The following is a 7,224-nucleotide window of genomic DNA, read 5'->3' on the forward strand; positions in this document are numbered from 1 at the left end:
GGTTCCATTTATATAACATTCTCAAAAATGACAAAAGTACAGAGATGGAAAACAGATTACTGAAGGTTAGGGATGATGGTGGGGCTGAAAACTATAAAAGGGGTAATAGCGCTGTCTCTTGATTGTGGTGGCGGTTACATGAATCTACACAAAGAAGTGTGCACACATTGTAACAATGTTAAATTTTTATATTATATGATTTTATAAGATGTGACTATTGGAGGAAACCGGGTGAAGGGTACCTGGGACTTCCCTGTACTATGTTTGCAACTTCCTATGAATCTATAATTGTCTCAAAATAAAAAGTTTTCAAAAATCCTAATTATGCTGGGAGATTTTATTCTATCTCTTCTATAATATAATGAGTCAAGGAGACCAAAAAAGAAGTAAAGAGGATTTGAAAAATATAATCAATGCTAGATTTAAGCTACATAACTTTGTCTGGTTGATATACTCTTCTCTTAGACACATGGAATAGTTAAAAAAAAAAAAAACTTCCTGCTGAGCCACCAGGGAACTAAACAACAACAACAACAACAACAACAACAAAAACCAAACCCTTTTAAATTGTGTAACTTGGACTCAAAGAACAAATACTGATATTTTAAAAAAATTATGGTGCAGAAGAATAATAAATAAAAAGTTTTTCCATTGTGGCACAGCGAAAACGAATCTGACTAGTGTGCATGAGGATTCAGGTTTGATCCCTGGCCTTGCTCAGTGGGTCGGAGATCCAGCATTGCTATGAATTATGGAATAGGTCGCAGGCATGGCTCAGATTCTGTGTTGCTGTGGCTGTGGTGCAGGCCAGCAGCTGTGGCTCCAATTCCACCCCTAGCCTGGGAACTTCCATATGCCGAAAGCACAGCTCTATAAAAGCAAAAAAAACCCCCAAACCAAAAAAACAGACAGTAACAAGTGTTGATGAGAATATGACATATTGGAACCTTCAGATATTGCTGGTGGGATGTAAAATGGTGCAGCTATTTTGAAAACCTATTTGGCATTTTTTCAAAGGTACCATGTGATCCAGCAGTTCTACTCCCAGGAGAAACGAAAACACATGTCCACAGAAAAACTTGTACACAAATGTTCATAACGTCATTATTCATTGTAGCTAAAAGGTGACAACAACCCAAATGTCCATCACCTGATGAATGGATAAACAAATGTGGTATATCCATACAAAGGAATACTATTCAGTAATAAAGAACAAAGTACTGATACATGCCCTATATAGCACGGACAAATCTTTTTTCTTTTGTCTTTTCGCCATTTCTTGGGCCGCTCCTGTGGCATATGGAGGTTCCCAGGCTAGGGGTCAAATCGGAGCCGTAGCTGCCAGCCTACTCCAGAGCCATAGCCACGCAGGATCCGAGCTGCGTCTGCAACCTACACCACAGCTCACAGCAACGCTGGATCCTTGACCCACTGAGCAAGGCCAGGGACGGAACCCGCAACCTCAGGGGTCCTAGTCGGATGCGTTAACCACTGCGCCACAACGGGAACTCCCAAGCACGGATCAATCTCGAAAACATGCTAAGTGAAAGAGACAGTTTAAAAGATCACATATTGTTTGATTCCACATATAAGAAAGGTCGAAACGGGCAAATTTATAGAGAAAGTAAATGAGTGGCTGCCTGCAGCTGGAGGTATGGGGTAGGAATGAAGAATTACTACAATGGTTCCTTTTAGGGCCATGGAATATTCTAAAATTAGGTTGTGATGGTGGTTTGCACAGCTCCTTGAACTTCCTAAAAAACCAATGAATTGTCAACTTTACATGGTGAAGTTTATGGTAGGTGAATTGTATCGATAAAGCTGTCAGAAAAAAAAAAAAGGTTAGGTAGCGAGTAAGGGGCCATTCAGGATTTCAAGAACAGTGTCTGAAAGGGGGAAAGTATGCAATAAGTATTTGTGGAATGAATACCCTTTACTTTCAAATGAGCAACAAGACGGGGACACCCTCTATCAAGTATCCCTCGATATTATTCTGAAAGCTCTAGCTAATGCCATAGGAGAAGATGAGGCAACTATTTGAAAGGAAGAGAGAGTATCATTGTTGATGACATTATGTCTAGGAAAAAGAGACCAGAAAAGTCAATTCGAATTCATATGAGAATGTGATAACTGCCTTGGATAAGCACTAAAATACAAAAAAGGAAATTAAAAATTTTAAATTGATATTTTTTTTCCTACAGAAATAGAGAAATATGCAAACTATTGCCTTTGGAATGGATACGCAATGAGATCCTGCTGTGTAGCACTGGGAACTCTGTCTAGTCACTTATGGTGGAGCCTGATAATGTGAGAAAAAGGAATGTATATGTGTATGTGTGACTGGGTCACCTTGCTGTGCAGTAGAAAATTGATAGAACACTGTAAACCAACTATAATGGAAAAAAAAAAACCCCAAAAGAAAGCTCTTCTAGATGTAAAAAAAAAAAAAAGAGAGAGAAATGTGCTGTTCATCATGATGAAATTAGATGTAAAGTACCTAAGAATGAACCTTTTAAAAGAAATGTTTTGAATCTATAAGAAGAAGAAAACTATAAAATACAATTTTAATGGTTGTTTTTGAACTAAAATGTTTTTTACCATCCGTCTGGAAGAATAAATGCTAAAAAAAATTATTAAGGAAAACAAAACTAAACAGAACAGTGAGGGGATTAGCACCATTCAATATTTAAAGTATTTCTAAAGTCAAAACAATTTTTTGAAAGGGAGTATATATATATATATATGGATTAAAAATAGAGTTCAGAAATAGAACAATATACATTTGGGAATTTATGTGACAAAACTAGCATTTAACTGAATGAGAAAAGGGTATTTATTTAATGACTGGTGCTGGCAAATTTGCCATCCAAATGGAAAATATGAACTTCAATCTCATCTCACACTACACCCCAGAATTTTCTAGTTGGATTAAAATTTAACTTTAAAAATTAAAACAACTAAAATTTTAAAATTTAAGGTTTAAGTACAAAGTGGGGAGAACTCACTTGGGTAAGACAAGAACCTATAAAGGAAAAATTATCTAATCAGCTGATGATTATTTTCTCTAGTTATCAAGACACCTTTAAAAATCAAGATAGAGAGATAAAGGGAAAATTTACAACAAATGACAGAGGTTAAAATTCAAAAATTAGTAAAAAAAAACTACATAAAGGGGAAAAAGAGCAAAGGATATGAAAATTAAAAAAAATACACTCCAATGGCCAATAAATATGAGAAAAATGTTCAGCCACTAGTTGTCAGGAAAATGCACACCAAAGTAAATTAGATACTGTTGTGTTTGGCCCTCATAATGGCAGAAATTTAAAAAAGCAGCAACATTCAGTGTGGGAGATGATTCTGGAGTGAGCCCTTTTATATGTTGCCAGTGGGAGTTGCAATTTTACAAAAGTTTTAGAAAATAATTTACCTTAAAGTTCCATACATACCATCCACTTCAAGGAACATCCATTCCCGCATCTAATAGTCACTCAGATGACCGTCTCTGGCTATAATTTAGAAATCAATAACAAAATTTCAACTTTTGGGGAAATCAAAATCTCAAATCTAGGTAACTAAGGGGATGGGAGTTCCCTGGTGGTCTAGTGGTTAGGATTTAGTGCTTTCACCACTGCAGCCCAGGTTCAATCCCTGGTCTGGGAACTGAGATCCCACATCAAGCCGCTGCATGCTGTAGCCAAAAACAAACAAATAATAAAGGGTCAGCAAAAAAACCCCAGAAATTAGAAAATATTATCAATAAACTATAGTGAAAATGTTACATATCAAAACTTGTTACATGGAGCTAAAGTGCTCTTAGAGAAAAATTCATGAATTTGATGCTGTATTAAGAAAAGATGAATATCAACGATAAGCATTCAATTTAGGAATTTTAAAATAAGAATAAAAGAAAAATTCAAAGAAAAGAAATCATGAAATCAAGGGCAGAAATTAAAGCAGGCTTTTGTTTTGTTTTGTTTTTTGTCTTTTTGCCATTTCTTGGGCTGCTCCCTTGGCATATGGAGGTTCCCAGGCTAGGGGTCTAATCCGAGCTGTAGCCACCGGCCTACACCACAGCCACAGAAACGCAGGATCCGAGCCGCGTCTGCGACTGACACCACAGCTCACGGCATCGCCGGATCCTTAATCCACTGAGCAAGGCCAGGGATCGAACCTGCAACCTCATGGTTCCTGGTTGGATTCGTTAACCACTGCACCACGACGGGAACTCCTAAAGCAGGTTTTTGAAACAATCCCATCTAAGACCTATCGCTGACCCCAGGAAGCGGCATGTCTGATTCCACAGACCCCTCTATCACTAGTTCCAAATAAATGTATCGCTCATCCCACAGAATTCCATCATCTACATCACAGAAAGCTTGACCATCCACCCAATAAACCTCATCATACACCTCATAGACAGTGCAACACCCACCGCACAGCCCTCATCACTCACCTCAGAAACTCCCCATCCTTTACTTGCCCACGGTTCAATACTCACCCCATAGGCTCTGCACCATTCACTCCACAGACCACCCATTACTCTCCCCAAAGACTCTTCTCACTCACCCAATGAACCCCCATGACTCATCTCTCAGACCTTCCCTCCATCACTTAGCCCACTAACCCCCATGACACCCCACAGAATCTCCATCATTTGCCTCGCGGGACCTCCATCACTAATCCCGCAGAGCATCTCTGAGACCCTATCACTCACGCCACAGTCCCCATTCCTTACTCCACTTACCCTGGGTCCCTGATCCCACAGACCCAGTCACTTACCCCGCATACCCCATCAGTGGCCTCCCGAGACCCTCATCACTCACCCTATAGACTTCTCATCACTCACCTCACCGATGCCCCCTGCTCACCCTATAGACTCCACTCCTCACTGACTCCAGAGACTCTCCCCCAATAATCACCCCTACACACTACCCGCTACTTTCCCCACTGCCCCCATCACTCACCCACAAACCTCAGTCACTCCACGCACCTCGAGTGACTCCAGAGAAGCCCTGCCACTCACCCCACAGAGAACCATCACTGAGCACGAAAGCCCTGTCCTAACACCCCCATAAATAGGTCACGGTTTCACTGGCCCTGAAACCGCTGCCTCTGTTAAACTCAGTCCCGGAGCCCTAAGTGTTGAAACTGCGTCTGCGGGACTCTCGCGTTTCTTGGACTCCACACTGCACATGCTCAGTGTCGGCGTGGAAGCGGCCGTCCGCCCCCAATTACACGGGCTGCACGGCGGAGGTGTTAGTGCGTGTGCCTGTTCGTGTGTGTCGGAGAAGAGGCGGGCTTTCCAATTTTCTTTGGGGACTTTGTCAGGCCACTAACATGGCTGTCCCCTTGGGAGTGTCTCTCCGGGAGTCGCCATCTTGGCAAGGTGGGCATCTCTGCGGCGGCGGAGCCGGCGGTCCCCGGCCTGACCTTCCCGGGGGTAGAGGTGGTTCCCCGGAGCCCATTGGGCAGGACAGATCGGGCTGGGGCTCCCGGACACCTCTCGCCTGAGCCGCAGCCTCCAGCGTTACCCCGAGGCGCCTTCCCTTCTCTGCGCTTGAGGCCCCGCCCTCAGGCCGTATCCCCCGGGAACCACGACAACTTCTCGCGTCGCCAGCGCCCACCCCTACCCCCAATCCTAGCTAGAAAGACACCTCCAAGCCGCGGGCCCAGGCACTGGCTGGCCCTCGCCCTGGCCGCCGGCGCCGCTCCACTTCGCAGGGGGTGTCAAGGGGTGGGGGGGTGGGGGCGGAACAGCGGCTGATCAGCGCGAACCGCTGGCGGCTGCAGAGCCCGGGGCGCCGCTACGTGCCCACCTGAAGGCGCCTCTGTCCCCCCGTCGGCTGGGGGCATCGCCCGGTTCCTCGGCTGTCACCGACCCTGGGTAGTTGCCACGGGGGGAATAGTACGTGTCAGATTTAGGCCAGGAAGCGGAAGTCGCCCGCAGCGAGAGTTTAACCACTCTGCGCGCGGGGAGCTGAGGTGATTGAGCGCCAGAAAGCAAGTATCTGTACAGGGAGCCATTGGGGGGCTTGTGACATCAGTGGTGGATCATTTCATCCTATTTTTTAAAAACTCGAAGAATCAACCTTCCCGGTTTCCTTATATAAGCATGAAAGTTAAAGTCCTAAAGATCCAAGTATTGATTTCATTTTCCCTAGTGTTCAGTTTCAAGTGCTAATTGGTAACATTCCCCCCTTTTGACGCAAGAATTATTTAGTTGTCCAGGTTCAAACTTGCAAAAATTCTCCGAGGTTCAAAGGTCAAGGGAACGGGGACTTTATTCAGGCTGCTGCTGCGAGGAGAATAGCCCAGGGCAGTGTGTCTCCTGGAGCATGGAGAGTTTTATATGGGAGAGGAGTTTCACAGAAGGAAACAAAGGCAGGAGTTCCCGTGTTCGTGGCTCAGTGGTTAACGAATCCGACTGGGAACCATGAGATTGGGGGTTCGATCCCTGGCCTTGCTCAGTGGGTTAAGTATCCAGTGTTGCCATGATCTGTGGTGCAGGTCGCAGCCGCAGCTCAGATCTGGTATTGCTGTGGTTGTTGGTGTAGGCCGACAGCTGTAGCTCCAATTAGACCCCTAGCCTGGGAACCTCCATATGCCATGGGAGCAGCCCTAGAAAAGGCAAAAAGACCAAAAAAAAAAAAAGAAAAAAGAAAAAAAGAAAAAGGAAACAAAAGCAGCCAAGTGCCAGCTGCAAGTTTGGGGGGCTTTGTTCTGCAGGTGTTAGAATGCTGCGGAAAGAAGAGGTTTTCATTTTGGCTCATCTCATTCTTTTGTATCCTGTTCTCAGAATTAATGATTAAATAAAGAATTCAGAGGGAGTATAGAAAAGTTTACAGTTCACACCATTTTTCATTTCCTCAAACACAGTCAATCCCGATGTTAGTAATTTCTAACGTAACTGCACTGTGGTCTGAGAATGTTCTCTGCATGATGTTGAGCCTTTGAAATGTGTTGAAATTTGCCTCAAGGCTCCAGTGCTGGCCCAGTTTTCAAAAATGTTTCATCGGAGTTTCCGTCGTGGCTCAGTGGAGACAAACCCGACTAGCATCCATGAAGATGCAGGTTTGATCCCTGGCCCCTCTCAGTGGATTAAGGATCTGGAGCTGTGGTGTAGGTCGCAGACACGACTCTGATCTGGTGTTGCTGTGGCTGTGGCGTAGGCCAACAGCTACAGCTCAGATCCAACGCCTAGCCTGAGAACCTCCATATGCTGTG

General features: G+C 44.2%; 1 protein-coding gene across 9 annotated transcripts in view; it reads right to left on the reverse strand.

Moving 5' to 3' along the window:
* The window catches only part of ZNF41 (zinc finger protein 41), a 49,660-nt gene extending 43,721 nt beyond the window's left edge, over positions 1 to 5,939 (reverse strand). The window contains exons 1-2 of one of the 9 annotated variants that reach the window (XM_085007783.1): positions 5,817 to 5,939; positions 3,447 to 3,506 (exon numbers count right to left, since the gene is read on the reverse strand). The gene's annotated coding sequence lies outside the window, so the exon portion shown is untranslated. Of the gene's footprint in view, positions 1 to 3,427; positions 3,507 to 4,964; positions 5,177 to 5,816 lie in introns of those variants that run through there. The other 8 variants (XM_085007785.1, XM_085007787.1, XM_085007791.1 and 5 more) reach the window with 8 other exon arrangements.
* Between the last annotated feature and the right edge of the window lie 1,285 nt (positions 5,940 to 7,224).

This window comes from Sus scrofa, chromosome X, assembly GCF_054392235.1.
Source record: "Sus scrofa isolate SSC_HxYL_T2T_F1_AM1 chromosome X, Sscrofa_HxYL_maternal_Yorkshire_Landrace_v2.0, whole genome shotgun sequence".
In the NCBI taxonomy this organism is placed as follows: Eukaryota; Metazoa; Chordata; class Mammalia; order Artiodactyla; family Suidae; genus Sus; species Sus scrofa.